This window comes from Motacilla alba, chromosome 8 (genome assembly GCF_015832195.1).
Source record: "Motacilla alba alba isolate MOTALB_02 chromosome 8, Motacilla_alba_V1.0_pri, whole genome shotgun sequence".
In the NCBI taxonomy this organism is placed as follows: domain Eukaryota; kingdom Metazoa; phylum Chordata; class Aves; order Passeriformes; family Motacillidae; genus Motacilla; species Motacilla alba.
The window spans coordinates 24,524,957-24,542,418 of NC_052023.1; positions in this window are offsets into that span (position 1 = coordinate 24,524,957).

A 17,462-nucleotide genomic window follows, 5' to 3' on the forward strand; every position below is an offset into this window, starting at 1 on the left:
GGATGGATGGTGCGTAACTCCTCGTAAGTCACCGGTTGTGTAAGTGTGAGGAAGCCGCTGGTGTGGTCAGCCCGAGGATCCTGCTCCTGGATCATATACCCTGCAGGGAAATGGCTTTGCACAAGTGCAGGAAGTCAGTTGTGTCAAGGATTGGTGACACACTGTGAGGGCTGAGTGATGGATGCACATGGGGGACTATCCGTGCCATGGGGTCACAGGATCACTTGGCCTGGAGGTGACCTCAGGAGGTCCCTGTCCAACCTCCCTCAAAGCAGATCAGCTCTGGGTCAGACCTGGTCACTCAGGGCTGGCAGCAGCTGGGTCTTGAGAGCTTCCATGGATGGAACTGGCCCTGGGAGCACATTGCACCTTCCTCCTGCCTGGAATGAGCAGTGAGGGTCAGCCCTTGTGTCCAAATGGTCACTGTAATGCCCAATCCTAATCAATTCCTGGGCTGATAATCCTGCTCAGCCTGGGGAGTCTCAAACCCATCTGAAGTCTGAGCTTTGAACCCATCTAAGGTCTGGGCCTCCAATGCACTGCTGTAACTCTGCTTGTCTCTTAGGCAGAGTGAATAGATTCCAACAAAACTAAAACTACACTAAAATGTTCTGTGTTTGACTAGCAATAGCAAGAAACCCCCTCAAAGACAATTCCAGCCAGGCCCCGGTGAGCTCACAGATGGTTGGGAATTGAGGAGAGAAGAGTGCCAGGATGTGCTTTATGGATGTGACTTCCCTCTCTGTGCCAGGCAGTAGGAATTATAGGAACTTTTCCTTCTTGAGACAACACTCCTTTTTCCCTCTATGTTTCTTTTCAAAACTCTGCACAGTTTGTTTTAAGGAGGCTGCACATTCATAGGCTACATTTCATAATTCCTATTGTCCTTGCTAAAGCCTTAAGGGAAATAATTTGAATTAAATATTTTCCCCCTTGCCCCAGGCAGGATGTAAAAGAAAACAGATTCCTTAAACCATGGATGGCCAAAGTATTTTTATTTACTTTTTTTTAGGGCCGGTTTAATTGTCGTCAGTGACTGGTCAAGGGATTAAATGAAATCCACCTGTTTTCAATGCTGCTTGGGGAATTATTATGTATGAAGAATGTTTTTATGCACGTTATAAACAAAATGGGGTTGATTTACACCAGCTACTGTAACAGGAAGCATTACAGAGTGAAATTAATTGCAACATAACACACAATTGCTGAAGGCAATGAAATTAAAGTAAAATTTATTCTTCTCATTGCAACTCTTTACAGTGCTGTCATTGCTTAAGAAAATTGTGAAATAGTGGCAGAAGTTTCAGGTCTGTTTGAATGTGTTCAAATTGACTGAGGGGAAATTTAGGTTCAATACGTGGAAAGAATAGTTCCGTGTGAGGGTGGGCAGGCCCTGGCACAGGGTGCTTAGAGAAGCTGAGGCTGCCTCTGGATCCCTGGGAGTGGCCAAGGCCAGGCTGGATGGGGCTTGGAGCAACCTGGGATGGTGGGAGGTGTCCCTGCCCATGGCAGGGGTAGAACTGCGTGAGTTTTTTAAGGTCCCTTCCAACCCAAACCATTCTGGAACTCCATGATATGATTTACTTTCCCCACCCTCCTTTATTTTTTTGCAGGGAACAGACCCCGGGAATAACATTTGCTTTGTCCATCCCCCGGCCTCTTCCCTAATCTCCATGACCTTTCAGAGGTGATGGACAGGTCTTGCAAGGACTCCAGCCAGCACTCTGGTCACCACTGGATGCCATCCATCAGATCCCATGGACTTTAAGGGAGAAGGTTCCTTGAGAGACCCTGAGCCAATTCCCTTCCAGCACTGATGGATCCCCTCCTCCTTGAGCCCCATCTCTAAGCTCTGGAGCCTGGAGACCTTCCTGGTGAACAGTGATGCAAAGTAGACAGAGTCCCTCATTCCCACCTGCATCAGCAGTCACTAAATCTTCTGCCCCACTCAGGCACATTTTCCTTGTCCAGCTATACTGCTCTACACTGTAGGTTTAGAAATTCTTCTTGCTGCCCTTGACCCAGTCCATTGAGCTGTGGCTTTCCTGATGGCACCCCAGCATGCCTGGACCATGTGTCCCAGTCCCTTTCTTTGCACACTGTCCCTGCTCCCAGCTCTGTGTGCTCCCTGCTCAGTCTGGACCTCAGTGTAGACCAGGCTCCCAGGAACTTCCACATCCCCAGATCAGACTTCCTATTTTTGTAAGAACTTGCTTTCAGTTTTGAACAGATAAAATGTCTCAAGGCAGAGATCTCCTTCTCTCTTTAGACCTAAAAGCACATTGTGACACTTGAATTTCTGCTTTCTCATTGTACTGGGGAAGCTCCAGCTTCAGCTACTGCTTCAGCTTCAGCTACTGTGTCTTCAGCTTCTCACCCGACTATTAACCCTGTCAAGTAATCAGGATGGTATTTGGATGAATGTTTTCTTGTAAGTGGTGCTACTGAATCAGAAATTGCCAGGTGAGAGTATTTAGAGCTGCCATGAATGTTTATAGAAGTGAAGAAGCCTAAGAAACTTTGCTTACACATGAAAAAAAATTAAAAATGTTTATTCTAGAAGGCAGAGTTTAACTCTGATCTCATTATATGACTTTGTTGATATTCTGCAGGCCTAGGCAGATCCCTGGACATTTTTGCTGTGACCATGGTGACATTTACATGCCAAGTTTAAGGGGAAATTAGTGACATAGACTCATTTATTTGTATACATTCTCATCTAATGCATTAATCCATGTTTACATACCTGCTGTGTGAGCCACCTGGTAAACACCGAAACCTGAGAAGAGCACAAGATGTTGGTCCATGGCTTAGCTGAGCTCCTTCTCAGGAAGTAACAGGCCTGTGCTGCTGCTTGGTGCCCAACAGTTTGATTTCCATTGTAAAGAAATGAAGCCTGGCTAAGAAGGAAGTGCTCAAACACCAAACAGATTAAAGGGTTAAAGTATTTTCTGTGCTTTGTTGCCTTCCCTCTCTAGAGGGAATAAATATTTGGTTCTAGTTCATACAGTTTTTGAGTATGTGGCCCTTGGACAGATGATTCATATGTTTTCATATACTTCTAGGCACATATTTATTAGCTCCTCAGATACAGAGAATTGAATTAGCTAATTAATTAATTAAGAAGCTGTGGCTGCCCCATCCCTGGAAGTGTTCAAGGCCAGGCTGAAAAAGGCTTGGAGCAACCTGGTAGCCCTGCTCATGGCAGAGGGTAGAACCAGAAGAGCTTTAAGATCATTCCAACTCAAACCAGTCTGGGATTCTGTGATTTGTGAGTGAGCACATGAGTGTGAATAGGAATTTAAATTGAGTAATTTTTTTGGTAACAAGTCTTGTTATGAGAGAGTATAGAGCTGCATCACAGTTACATGACCAAAGCAAGGAGATGATGAAATCCATCAGCAGCTGCTGAAATCCATCCCAGCCACCCTCATTTCATTATTCCTGATGTTGGCATTTATGAAAGCTCTTTTTAGAGAATTTCTACTCTACAAGAACTCTTGAAAGCCTATTTTTCTTTTAATTGCAACAAACCCATGCCAAAAATGTTGGAATTCCCTGCAAATTAGAAGAGCTGTTGTTGACGTGCCATGTGTGTGTAGTGGGTCTAGCACTGGCCAAATTCCACTAGAATTATTTACTGACAACAGTCACCAAAGGACAGTGTCCCATGTTGTTTTCTTTACATGTCTTCACCCCTTCCTTTTTCCTGATTCAGGCGAGAATTGGTGCTCATAGGTTCATTTGTCCTCGAGCTTTATCAATTGAAACAGTTTTTACAGAGTTCTGCTGAACAGTTGATCTCATCCGGGCTCTGCATCAGGGAAATCGCTCGCCGTGGTCTGCACCGACGCTGTGCGAGTCGCTCTGGCTGCCGGCCCTCCCCATGCCTTCTCTTCGAGTAGGGCGCCAAAAAAAGACAAGCTGCTGCCACTACTTTTGTCCTTCTGTCTGCAGCATGGCTGGCTAGAAACAGCTGAGCAAACAAAGTTCTTTGTGAGCCATGCCAAGATAGCCACAGCCACATGGCACTGCCCCGGCTGCGCCAATTTTGGCCAACAAGTCCAGGCCACATGGCCGTTCCCAGCCTCGGAGCTGCCTCCAGCACCGGCCACGGGGCCGCTCCCGGTGCTGGTCCTGGCCTCATGGTTGCTCCCAGCATTGGTATGGCCCCAGGTGGCACTGCTGGAAAAAAAAGGACCAGCAGGCTCTGCCAGGAAGGGGCCCCAGCTGCTCCACGAGGCCAGGGCCCAGCAGGCTCTCTGGGAAGGGGCCAGCCCCACAGCAGAGCCCGGCCCGGCCCCATCAGGCCACACAGGCCATGTGGAGCCGGACCGGCCAGTGCCCAGTTACCTGGTCAAAGTTACCTGGAAGCAAGAGAGAGCTTCCCAGGGTTTGTTCATTTTTAGTGTGCCTTCACAGAGGCGTGTCCAGCTTTGTTAAGTGGTTTAACTGTGTGTCAATATTCAGAACAAGCCAGCTGATTGGTTCTGTTGGATCCGGAGCTGTTAGCAGTCCTCATGGAGAATCACTTCCTAACTGATGGATTTTCTCTTTAACTAAAAACCAAGCTGTGTTAAACCATGAGAGTGTGACAGGTTTTTTTTCTTAACCATGCAACAGGAATGAGTCAATAGTGTGGACAACAACAGAGAAACAAAAGCAAGTGATGTGAAAGATCTTACTTCACTGGTGAGTGTGTGTGTTCGTGTGGTGAGGTGTTGGTCATTTTTCCAACTCAGTAACCAGTAATTTGTTTCAAAGGTTTTCTCTATTTCATGCCCTTGATGGAGATGACTCAGATGAGAAATTTTCTGAAATTTCCCTTGGCAGGTTATTGCACCGTTTTATAGCCTACCAGCATGAACAATACTTTTGTGAAGATGCTGAGCCCTTAAAAATATGGATTTGTGAAAGTTTTGTATGAGCTAATGTGGGTTCTGCAATAACGTAGTGGCATAAATGGAATTTCCTTGGAATATAGTCTTGGGGCTGCTCTCATCCAAGGAGGGGCTGTGTGGACAGAAACAGAGACGTGTCCTTGCAGAAGGAAAGCTCTGCACAGCATTGGTGTGGTGATGGTGGTGGTGCTCAGGTCGCTGCCTTGGAAAAAGCTTTTAGGAGGCCAGAGTAGCTGAGGCTGCAGACACTTCAATTTGTTTGTCCTCTACCTATGACAGCAATTCTTATTTGCAGGATTTTTTCTTGTGCCCTTAGCCCAGGCTTATAGCATAAGGATGACCGTACTGACTTACACTGATTTATTGTTACTAATCAATGAATGGCTCTTCTTCCATTAATCCAGCTAGTTATTACATACTTTGGGCTTTGCCATTACACCAAAATGTCGTGCAGCTTTACAAGTCGTGTGGAAAATGTCAGCCTTTTGTTTTAGAATTGCATCAGGTGAGCTGAATAGGCCTCAAGCTGGGTCAGGAGAAGCAGTGACTACTCCAGTGCCAGTCACCTTCCAAATGCCACCTGCTCATGCCTGCGTCACGGGTGAAGCTCTGGGCTGGCCCCAGAGGTGACCTGCTTTGAGCGGCAGGTTGGACCAGGGACTTCCTGAGGTCCCTTTCAGATTGGGTTTTCCTAGAAGCCCGTTTCTCTCTCCAGCTCTGTTCCAAAAATACAATATATAATATATAATCACAGAATGGCACATTTCCCAGTAACTTTATTATCACAAATATTCTGAGTTGGAAGGGCCACACAAGGATCATCAAGTCCAACTCTTCAGTCAATGGCTGTACGGATCTACCTCAAAACCTTAGTGTTATCAGCAGCATGCTCTAACCAACTAATCTAATCTAATCTAATCTAATCTAATCTACATACCCAAGTGTCTCAGGTCCTGGCATGACTTTGTCCATGGTACTTGTCTTCCACACAGATCTTTGTCTACCTCTGCAGGTTGGCCAGCACCCAACATCGAGATTGGGTCTCCTTAAGTGACAATCTGAGTTTTTTGTCATATTTCTGCTAGGCATGCAAGGCAAAACAGATTAGGAAAATTAATTCTGTTACCAAAACTTTGCCCTGAAGGATTGTTCTGTCCTGAGAGCATTTCTTCACGTAGACAGTGTTCATGAAGACAAGAAACCTGGACAACTGTACACGTGTCCTGGTGCCTGGGAGTAAATTACCTCAGGTCTCTAATGGCTTCTCCTGATGATCCTGAAAGGCATTTTTCTCCTCTATCATCAGTTTCAAAAGTTGGCCAGTCCTTGGTATTTCCTTCAGGGATTTAAGCTCATGGAGAAGCAGTTATGGATTATTTCATTTCAGCCTGTAAGATGAACACACAGATGCTGCACTAATACCAGTGAAATAAGGTTTTCCATCAGGAATGAGAGCAGGAATGTTTGAACAGGCTTCAGGCTTTGGATCCAGACTTGCCTCATTCTGCTAAACTTGCTTACGCACACCTAAGCTGTCTGCTGGACAGCTCTGCTGTCTGCTTCTGGTCAAAGAAAGATTTGGGGTTGATGATTCACAGCAGGCAGAGAAATCAGTTGTGAAGGTGAAGCTTCTCTTAATTCCAGCTATTGATGTACGCAATCCATTGACTCAAAACAGGTCAGGAGCAATGGATGACATTTACATGTGTAATTACATTATACACATAATCCACTGCTCTCAGAAACCTTTCAGGTGGCATTGTTAGCAGCTCTTTGTTTGGATTTAAATAGAGTTTATAACATGTCCATACTCTCCATGATACATAGTGTTACTGCACTCCTCATTTAGAGTATTTCAGGTGGGGTGGTAAAGAACGAAGGTAAAGCAGAAAAATCACATTTTGCCGGGCAGCTATAATCAGCTGGGGTCACTACAGGCTTTCATTTTCTTGGGCGGAAGGAAAATCCTTGTGTGGAGTGCGAGCTGGGTCTGGGTGTGCTGCGCTAGCACCGCGTCACTGTGAGCAGAGCAGCGCATGGAAAACCCATCCGTCTGCATCCCTGCCTTTCCCAGGAACTCACACTTCTTCACCAACCAGTGCCAGGCGATGTCAGCGTCCAGGAATTAAAAAAGTCAGAGTCCAGGAATTAAAAAAAAAAAAAAAAAAGGCAACAAAAGAAATCATTGGTGCTGTTCCAAAGTGCTGGAACAAGAGTGGTGTTACGCCACTCCTTCAGAGCTGGACAAAGAGGGATGGGGCTGCAAGAAGCTTTCCAAGCACTGTGATACAACTCCTGGCTCTTTAAGCCTTTCACAAGGTCTTCCTAACCTCAATTTTGCAGCATTTTGGCTGCAAACTGGAGCGATTTCACTTCATTGGGATTCTCTCAGTACTTCTGGCTTGCAATGAGGTGATTATGCTCTTCTTTATTCACCCCATAAAGTATTTCACTCTGGGTACTTTCTCCCTGCATGAGTGACAGCATGAGAGCACATAAACAGTTTCTGCCTTCATCATTTTTATCTTTTTTGGTTATTTTATACATTCAAATCTCTCTAAAAGCCAGGAAAGTTACAATTCCACATTATGTAGAATCATAGACTCGCAGAATATCCTGAGTTGGAAGGGACCCCAAAAGCTCATAGAAGTCCAGCTTTGATGTAATTCAATGTAATGTAAGGAGGAACCATGAAATTTTCATCATATTTTGTCACTTCCAAGTGCCCCAGTCCATATTTCTCCCTCTGCTTTAAGTGTAAGTCACAGATGATTAAGGCAGCCATAGGAAGTTTTATGATTTCAGACGATTTCAGAAAATTTTCCAAAAATTGAAAGGTTTTAGACAACCAAGCTGGTCTGAATCATATTCTGTAGGTGCACAGCTCTGTCCACTGACTACACTGGGGAGAAAAGGCTCTTTTTTTGTCTTCTGAGTCACAGCTCAGTTGTCTTTGCAAAGCAACTGGAGAAGGATCAGACAGGACGTGGGCCGTGGGTTTGCCTCCTTCCTCAGGGGGAAGAAATTCCTGGATCTGTCAAAAGGAGCCATGCTGGCCGTGACAGACAAATCTCTTTGGGAGAGCCACCAGAACCAAGAGCTGTCCCATAAAAAGGAAAGTTAAAGAAAATATCAAGGAAGAGCTGGAAAAGAAAGACAGTGAAGTGAGGGCAGGAAGCTCCACGGTGGCCCTGCAGATGTGCCAGGTGAACCGGCCCAAGGAGGCTGTCCTTGGAGGCAGCTGGAGCTCCTGGGGACAGTTGAATGTCCACGTCATATCTGTCAGCCCTTTCTGCCCCCTTTCCTCATGACCTTGCCCAGCTGGGAGTGTGGACATGGTGTGATGTCCACTGCTGATTGTTCCTGCTCAGTGACTGTTTGCCCACTCTCAAATGCCTCTGCTGTTTATTGCTTCCCAGAGCCTTCCCCTTCCTCCATTGCCCTCCTTCCTTCGCTCTCAGCATCTCCTTTTTTCTCATCTTCCTACGCTTTCTCTTCATCACTCCTGTTCGTCTTCTTCCCTTGCTCCATATTTGACTCTGTCTCCTTGTGATATTTTTTTTCCTACACAGGGAAAGCCACCACACTCTGGATGCTTTGTTTCTCTGCTGCGTTGTGTCTTTCTGAAAAGGAAGCCATTCACATGAAGGTCTGTGTTGCTACTTTTTGTTTCTGGACCACAAGAGCTGCTGTCCATGGAGGCCTCTGGGCACCATGAGAATATGAACAATGATTACTAATGGAGCACCGCATGCATGGAAAAGGTGGAAGAACTGATGACACAGGGCTGATGCTTGAGACCCTTAAAGAAAGGCTGCTGAGATGTTTCTCCTGCAGTTGTGGAGTAGTTCTCAATGCAATGCCCGCTCCTATATCCTTCTTCTAGAGCATCCCCACCCCAGAGTTCTGGGGTTCATCCCCACATTGTGGTGATGGGTCTTGAGCTCAACCAAGTGAGCTCATGAAGCTCTTCCAAAGGCACTGAGCCAAGAAGTGAATGCTGGCTATTAAAATGCGTGTCTAATCAGCACAGGCTTTCCATGAAACTTCTCCAGGTCTTTGTGCCTGCAGAGAGCCCTGCTAGAGGAGAGGGGAGTGAGAAAACACTGGAAATGGCAGGAGGGAGCAGGGAGCTCTTCTGCCCTCATCCAGGAGGTGCCTCCTTTGTCCAGGCTCTTGGAGCAGTAGCCAAACCCCAAATAATTCAATTTAAAGCTCCACAGCAGTTGGACTGCCAGTCTGGCTGCCAGGACACCCAAGGTCAGCCCCGCTGACTTAAGGCACCTGCAGGGCTCTTATCTGTGCTTCTCCCCCACTTTCCTGTTGCTCATGAACCCCTGGGTGATGTGCTCAACTTGGTGTCCTGTAGGGGTGTCCTTTGAGAGGTGCACAGAAGGTGCCATGGGTTTCCTCACACTTGGGATGTGCTGGGGTGACCCTCCCACTGTGCTGTTCCCAGCACCCACTGCCCTGTGGTGGGAACGCCAGGGACCATGGCATCACACAAAGGGCTGGGTTTGGTTAATATTCCCAAGTGTCTCATAACTCTGAGACCTTTTCTGACCCCACAAGGCAGCCCGAGTCTCCCTTTCCTGTCAGACCACAGACTGCCCCATTCCCTGTGCAGGGACCACTCTGTGACCAGGCTCTGCTTGGTGACTCCAGGGCTGGGCCCATGATTGGCTGCATCCCCCCAGCATTCCAGGTCTCTGTTCTGCACCAGGCTCTGGGAAGGAGGGGAGGAGCGAGCCATGGTGCCATAGCAGATCCTGCACCCCTCACGTCCTGCCCTCTTGGAGTGCGTCAGATACGCCACGTAGGGCTCGAAAGTATGAACGGGTTGGTGTCTCTATCTTCACACGCCTTCACAGGCTGACTTCAGAGTCAGAACAAACAAATAGGTAGGGTTTTCCCTACCCAATTTAAATTAATTTGGGTTGCTTCCCAGAGGCAGTTTTGCTGTGCTCTAGCATGACTTTTTGTGCTTGACAATGGTTCCACTTTGCATATAGGGGGAATTTTAAAACCTTTCTCCTTGTCCCAGCCCATTTTAGGGCAGCACTAAATATCTTAATTTTCCTTGGGCTTTCAAACCCCAAACAGCTTATACATACCATGTTAAACGTCTTTTTTTTTTTCTATGATAATTGAAGAAATATGATCCAAGTGGTGCAATCATATTTTGGCCTTTTGTTTCCTTTTACAGCATTGTGGTCCTGGGAATACACTGCCCAGGTGATGCTCTCCCTGCCAACTGGGCCAAAGAACTCTGCTCTAGGACTAGTGGTAGGCAGAAGATCTGTCATCCTACAAAAATGTTCCTATTTTACGATGGAAGAGAAATGGAAACCTAATGTTGTGGGATTTTTAAATGAAAGAAAGGAATTGATGGGGAAAGAGTGACCCTGCAACGGTGATTTTATCGGGAGTTAATGTACTTACCTGAAGGATTGAGGTGTCACAAAAGCTCATCCCAAGCAGTGGCCCAGGAGAGGTTAAACCTCTGCTCTCTCTGGCAGATGGAGGGGAGGGGGAAGGCCTCAGCTGTGTTTTGACCAACACATTCCTTGCTAGACCTGAGAAACACTTCCCAAGCACACTTTAGTTGAACTTGGCTTTTCTCCAAAGTATTACATTCCAACAAAAGTCTGATTTGTCTGAAATTTCCATGGGCTCAAGCTGAGAGGTTTCCTTGCTTCCCAGGACACAAAGGAGATGGAAATGAGCTCCTGTTTGCTCTGGCGGGGTGGGGGCAAAAGGGGATTCCAGCTCTGGGTGCATGCGGCTCCACACGTCCGCTCCTTACTCATCCTGAGGCCACTCAAGATGCGTAATGTCGCAGAGCAAAATAAACTTCACCTTTAAGATGCTTTTGTTGGAGATCGGAAAAGTCTAGGGCCCAGCTTGAGTCCACAGGAGTTTCCTCAGCACTGGCTGTGGCCCACGACATCTGAACAGAGCAATTCCATCCTTGTGTCTGCAGACAGTGCAGGGGGGTGGAACAAGAAGATCCAAATCATTCCATGATCCTATGACTTTGTGTTAAGGGATGGGAAGGTTAAGATTTTGGCTGGACATGCAGGGACATTGTAAGGAGGTCATAAATATTTTTTTACAAAAAAAAAATAAAATTTGAGAGTAAAATCCCACATTGCTTTTCTCAATGCTGCACTTAGCCAGGGGAGCCTCAGCACTGCCCTCCCATGGATTCTTCCTATTGTGTTGCCCAGTTATAATTTATGTATTTATTTATTTTAAAATTGGTTTCATTGCACCTCTTCTGATTTCTGATATCATTGTGAAGTAGGGCTTAAGCTGTTTATTACCTGACATGCAGTTCCTTATCTCAGTAGGTCTGTATTTCCTTCAAACTTAACTTTTATTCATTGCAAGATATCTGTGTTATATTCTATTCTAAATCAAAAATGTTCTTTTTCTTGTAATATATTCCTACTTCAGTACTAAACATATGCTCTTGTTTAAATACTAAGCAGGAATCCTAAAAGAGGTAATATCATAGTCTGCAGAGAAGTATTTTACATTACGAAGATCAAAACTTGGAAGATGTTTATTATAACTTTTGATATTGCTTTTGGAGATGCACTCCAGCTCTTACCTAAAAAGCAGTAAATACAAAGCAGCTCTCCCTTTCCTCTGGGAATGGTCCCCATATTCCTTCTTTAAAAATAGATCTGAGGATAGGACTGGAAAAGTAGTGTCTGGGGAAAAAAAAAAAAAAGTGGGAGGATCCAAGTCCACATTTCACATTTTCAAGCTTTTAGATAGATTTTAGAATGGTGGAAATTAGCTCAATAAAATTACAAAGCAAAATTTGCAGAAAATTTGACTTGTATGAACTTGTTCTACAAGTAAATGCACTTTGCTTCTTATCACCTTGGGGTCTGTGTCCTGTCAGGGTTATGAGAAGCAGGGAGGGGAAATGAGGAGAGGGCTTGTTAGGGGACAAAGTGTGCAGTCATTATGTTTGATTAAACATCACCAGTGAAGTAAGAAGACCTTGATTTGAGGATAATTGAGTCTGGCTGTGAACTGGAAGGTGGGGCTGGCTTTGTGCAAGTCAGGCAATGATGGATTGCTCTGTCAAAGTGTGTGCATTTGTGGCCCTTTAGTAATAAAGAACCTTAATCATAACCTCCCATGTTGCCTACCCATTCAGGTGCTGTTCATGAGTAATGTAGGTTCTTTTTAAAAGGATGGATCTTCCTGTGAAAATGGGGCTAGAGGCAAATAAATAAAAATTTTATTAGTCACTCAAGATGATTTACCTGACTTCCAGTTGCTCCAGTAAATTTTGTAGTTACTGAGGATGAGCAAACAGATTTAATGTGATGGGGAACAGCACATCCTTCTCAATGTATTTTTTTCTCAGACAAACTATTATGAAATCCTTCCTCATTCTGTCTTCTGGTTCCTGGTCTCTAAGTGAAGAGGACACAAAAAATTTAAAAATAATTAAAATTCTATTTTGGAGTTTGGTCTTGAGGTCTGAAATCAGAAGTGACAGAAATCTCATGGGAACCTTTTCTAGGGAGTTTTCCTGCCCATTTTTGCAATGTCAGGAGATGCAGACAAGCTCTTGAGTTTTTCAGAAGTCAGTTCTAAATCTTATACTCAGCTGCAGAAGAGTTTTTAAGGTTGGTTCAGAGCAGGATGCTGGTTTGTGTCGAATCACACTGGCACGTTTTCAGTCTATAACAAATTCCATAGGGAAAAAGCTTTGCATCTTTCTTGACATTGCATTCACTGAAGAAGGAGGGTGGGAAGTGCAAATTATGTTTACTACAGCCCAATGTCATGCAAATCATGTGCAGTTTCACCAATGCTGCCTTGAACAGCTGAAGGCACTGGAGACCTGGCTGTTGAATAAACAAATATTAAGGAAAATGGTGGTAAATCTTCATTAATTTGCAGAGAAGTTTTAAAGGAGAAACGAGAAATATTTACAACAAAGGATGAATGAGGAAGTGACTTCAAAGAGGAAATCAACTTCCTAAAAAAAAAAGGAACCCTGGGGATTTTTATTCTCAATTCACATGAGAAAAGGTTTTGGTTTTGCTGCTGCTTTTAAAAGCATGGCTTGCTATGAACCACTGCCTGCCCTAATTTTTCTTCTATTTAAAGGGATATTTTAACTGAAAAGCCTTACACATTTGGCACCTCCTTCCTAAGTGATCCAGAAAACCTGCCTGTGCTCTGAGGGTGCTGTGGACTTCACTGTCAGGCAGAAAATTTCCAGAGATGCTTTCAGGAGTGCCCAGGAGTTGCAGAAACCAAACCCCTGGGCTCTGCTGAAGCAGAGTCACTTTTCGAAGTCTCATCTCTCCTTCAGTGTTCTGATATTTGTTCTGCAGTTATGAGAGACATTAACTTCATGGATGGTGTTCATATGCCCCTCAAATTTTCCTCCAAATGAGATAAGGATCTTTTTTCTTTCTTCAGACTGAGGAAAAAGACACGAGAACTTCAGATTGGTGTTTTATCCAGGTCTACCTACTGAGCTGGAGATTCAGTTTATAACAGAATGAAAATCATTCTGGATTCAGAGTGAAGACTATGTAGAACATACAAGGTTTCTTACTACACAATTATGCCATCTTCCCTTTGGAAGGATGCTAAATCCTTTTCTTCATTTATAAATAGGTCTTCCTTTTCATGGTTAGGTTGGGAAATCTTTTTTCCCCATCCAGCCTGGGTCAGTTATGATGACAAATACTGAAACACTTGACCTAGCAAGCAGTGAAAAGATAGTTCACTATCCCACTGCCAGAAACACATCCTGTGTTTGCCTGAAATTCTACCAATTCATTGGACACTCAGAAAACTCAGTCCATTTCTAATTTTAAAATGTTTTCTTTTTTCATGCCTTCATTGAAATTCTCCATGCTATAAAAATCCCAGCCCTGATTTAGTTGGAATGGTCTCTCCCTCCCTTCCTCTCCGTACGTAATAGCTCTGGATGTGATGGCATCACCACATGGAACATCCCTGCCTTGTGTAAGAGCTGCTATTTCACCTCTGCGCCAGCTCAGCCAGGATTTACTTTAATGAGTACGCACCACTGCTACTTAGAAACTCTGCCATTATTTGTTAGGCAGGATTAATTAATCTTGTCTAGGCAACAAGCTGGAAAGCCACAACTACGAGGACACTGAGCTGTCTCAGCTCTCAGGGCAGGGTTTTGGAGCTGCTGGAGAACAGCTGTGTTTTGTTTCTCTGTCATGGCTCACTGGAGAGTTTCAGTGTTTAAAATCCTATTAAAAGATCCCTTTGCTGGGTTTTTACCCCAAAGTCCTGGTGCTTCTCGTGGTCTTGGTTTCACCTCCCACCTCTAAGGACCTTCCAGCATAAATTTGGGGATATCCCTGTTGGCTGAAGCCTGTGTGGCTTGCACAGTGCTCCCTTGATGAATGCCTATGGAATAATTTCTTTGGGTACATCTTCTAAAGGGGAAAGGAAGATGAAACCATTTGGGAACAAGGCCTTCCCACCTCCACAGCTGCTCAGTGTCCTGGGCATTGCTTTCAGTCTTTTAGCAATTTTGGGTGTCTGTGTGTGTGTTTCAAAGGTTTCAGGTGCTCTCAGAGGAAAGTCAACCTCAAACGTGGAGCTTTTGGGGCAAATGAATGGGTGTTAAAGTTCCCTGTCAGCAGGGCAGGTTTGGACAGGGATGCTTGCACACACCTACATCCACCACGGCGTGAGCCTGGGCTACACCTGGTTACTGCGAGAAAATAAACTACTGAGCAAGAATGCAGCTCCCACAGTGCCTTGGAAGGACTGTGGGGTTTGTCTGGAAACAGAAGCATGAGTTGCTACTTTGATTTTGGAGGTCTTTTCCAACCTTACCGATTCTGTGATTCTATTATGTCAAGATCTGAGGCACTTGCAAGCAGGATGCTCCTGGCTGTGTGACACTTTGTGTTTTGCCAGTGGCTTTCTGGTAAGTGTTAGGTAATTTAACATTAAAAAAAAATATATATATATATCTATATTAGGGTTGCAGTTGGTTAGAAGATGCAAAGTATTTTCAAGTTTTTGTAGATGTGCCCTGCTATGGGCTAGACAGAATCATAGAAACCCAGACTGGCTGGGGTTGGAGGGGACCTTAACGATCATCTCTACCCCACTGCCACTTCCAGGTGTCCAGGTTGCTTCAAGCCTTGTTCAGCCTGGCCTTGGACACTTCCAGGGGTGAGGCATTGATGCAGAGATCCTCACTGGGTATGCAGTGGGTTGGTTTGTAAGCAGATTCTTTGGACATTATTTGTCTTCTTCCCCCAGGTTTAGGGTTTCCCTGCCTTGCTTTCTGTTCAATGGGGAATGCCTGCTGGAAGAAAAGTAACCACCATGAGTCAAATTTGGGGTGCTCTCTACCCTGCCCTTTCCAATGGCAAACTGGTGAGATCTCACCAGCTTTAACAGGCTCCCTCTCCCAAAGCTGCTCAGCTCCCAACTTGCCCAGGCCACCTATGGCTCTGCTTTCCCGAGCGTTGGCTGGACGTGAACACTGAGATTTTCAGTGCGGACTCGGGATTTTCAGACAAGAAAATCACAGAATGGAAAATTGGGTTGGGTTTGATTTTGGTTGTGATCTGTGTCTTGCCAATATTAATGAAAATATCTGGACTTACTCTGTAGGTAAGCACAGAAGTCCCAGATTTTATGCTAAATAGGAAAAAAACCCAAGAGGATCAGAGGAAAGAATTACAAATTGAATCCAATCTTGTTGCTCCTCAGTATGTTATTGCAAACTGAAATCCCAGATTAAAGGAAGAGGAGCACTCAGCTCTTCCCAAGGAGGGTTTTTTTTCCTATGATTTTCCTTTGGGATATTGCTGCATTTCTGCCTTGTTTGGCCCTTTTCATGCATTTTAACAAAGAGGGTAGGATGTCCCAGATCACCTCCTTTCCCACATTTAGAGCATGGAGCTACAGCCTGCTCTTTTCTGTCCTATATGTACATTCCTACAACATTTTGGTGTTTTCCTTCCCGGTCTTCCAAAGGGAACAGCACAGATTTGCAATAAGTTTTCCAGAGCTGTTCACCTATTTCATTGGCTGTGGATAGCCGGGGAACACATGACAGATCCATTCCCTCTCTTCAGCCAAGGCACCTGTTGACTTCTTTGGATTGATGCTGAAAAACCAAAGGATTATGTTCCTACGGCCACTTGTTGCAAGAAGATCTCCTGGAATCTGGAAAAGCAGCTCCCTTGAGAGCTCAGCTCAGCTCAGGTGCAGAGCCCAACCTGGTCAGGTGCCTGCAGGGCTCCAACTCAGCCAGCGCAAGGAATTCCTACGCAGTGGGCAGAGAGGGAGTGATGCTGGGGAAAGCCCTTGGCAGGGATGGGAGGTGACCTGCTCCCAAAGCGTGGAGCTCTCCTGAACCTGGATGGACTTCCTTGCTGAGCCCCCCTCCTTTATCACAATGCCTAGGGTGCAACAGTTCCCTCAATCCAGGCTGGGGAGCAAGAATTTGGCAGGGCAGGTTTCCTCTGGGGAACATTCTTGTCTTTTGTGTCATCAGGACATGCCCCTGCTCAGAGGGAAGGAGGAGCTCCTCCTCGATCAAACTATCTCAGCCATTGTGCTCAAATCCATTCGGGCTGGCCCTTCCCTAATTAGGGCAGCAGTCACCCAAAACACCTTCTCCATGGATGATCCTGCAGCCTCCTGATCACTGCTCATCATCTCCCACTGAAACCATTGGCCTTGTCTTCCCTCCTCCCTCGCTCAGCTTCCCCCCCAAAAAGGGAAGTGGCAATTCACCTGTGGGGACAATGAGCTGACTGGGCGTCAAAGGAAAAAGCCCCACATGTGGTCTGCACCTGCCCCCATTCACCCAGAGCCTGGAGAGGCACTGAAGTGATGCTTTTGCAAGAGTCCTCAGGATGTTTCATTTTTGGGACTGAAGATGGTCACTGAAGTATGAGGAATGAGTGGTGAGGAGAATTGTTGGAGGTGCTTAGGTGCCTCGGTACAGGAGGAATGCAAAGGAACTGCATATCTGTGGAGATGGAAACGAGCTCCAAAGCAGAGGCAGAGCTGTCACACTCTCAGGGCTGGAGAGTTGTTGGGAATATTGACCTGTGGGACACTGGGATGAGCTTGGACCAGAGAGGACTTTGGGTGGCTAGAAGGAAGATGACTCTGGGTGAAGTACTGGCTCTGGGGTTGGTCTCTGGGCAGAGGCTGTGAGAGGATGGCCCCAATACTGGGATGGGGGAGTACTGGGGACAATCAGCAGTGGGATGATTTAGGGGGACTGAGGTGACATTTGCTCAGAGGCTGGTGCAGGTGGTGACTGACAGGCAGTACAGTAATCCCCTGGGATGTCTCCTCAGCTTCCTCTCATTTCTCACCAGAGGTGAAATTGTAGGGAAGAGGCTGGGTGGCCTCAAAGGTGCTCACTGCAAGAGAGGGACACATTGTCCAAGCTCCTGCTCCAGCTTTCAGGAAGCACAGCCCGCTCTGGTCTAGTGGTCACTTGCATCCCAAAGCAGTTTCCCCTTCTGGAGAATGCCAAGCATGAAAGGAGAC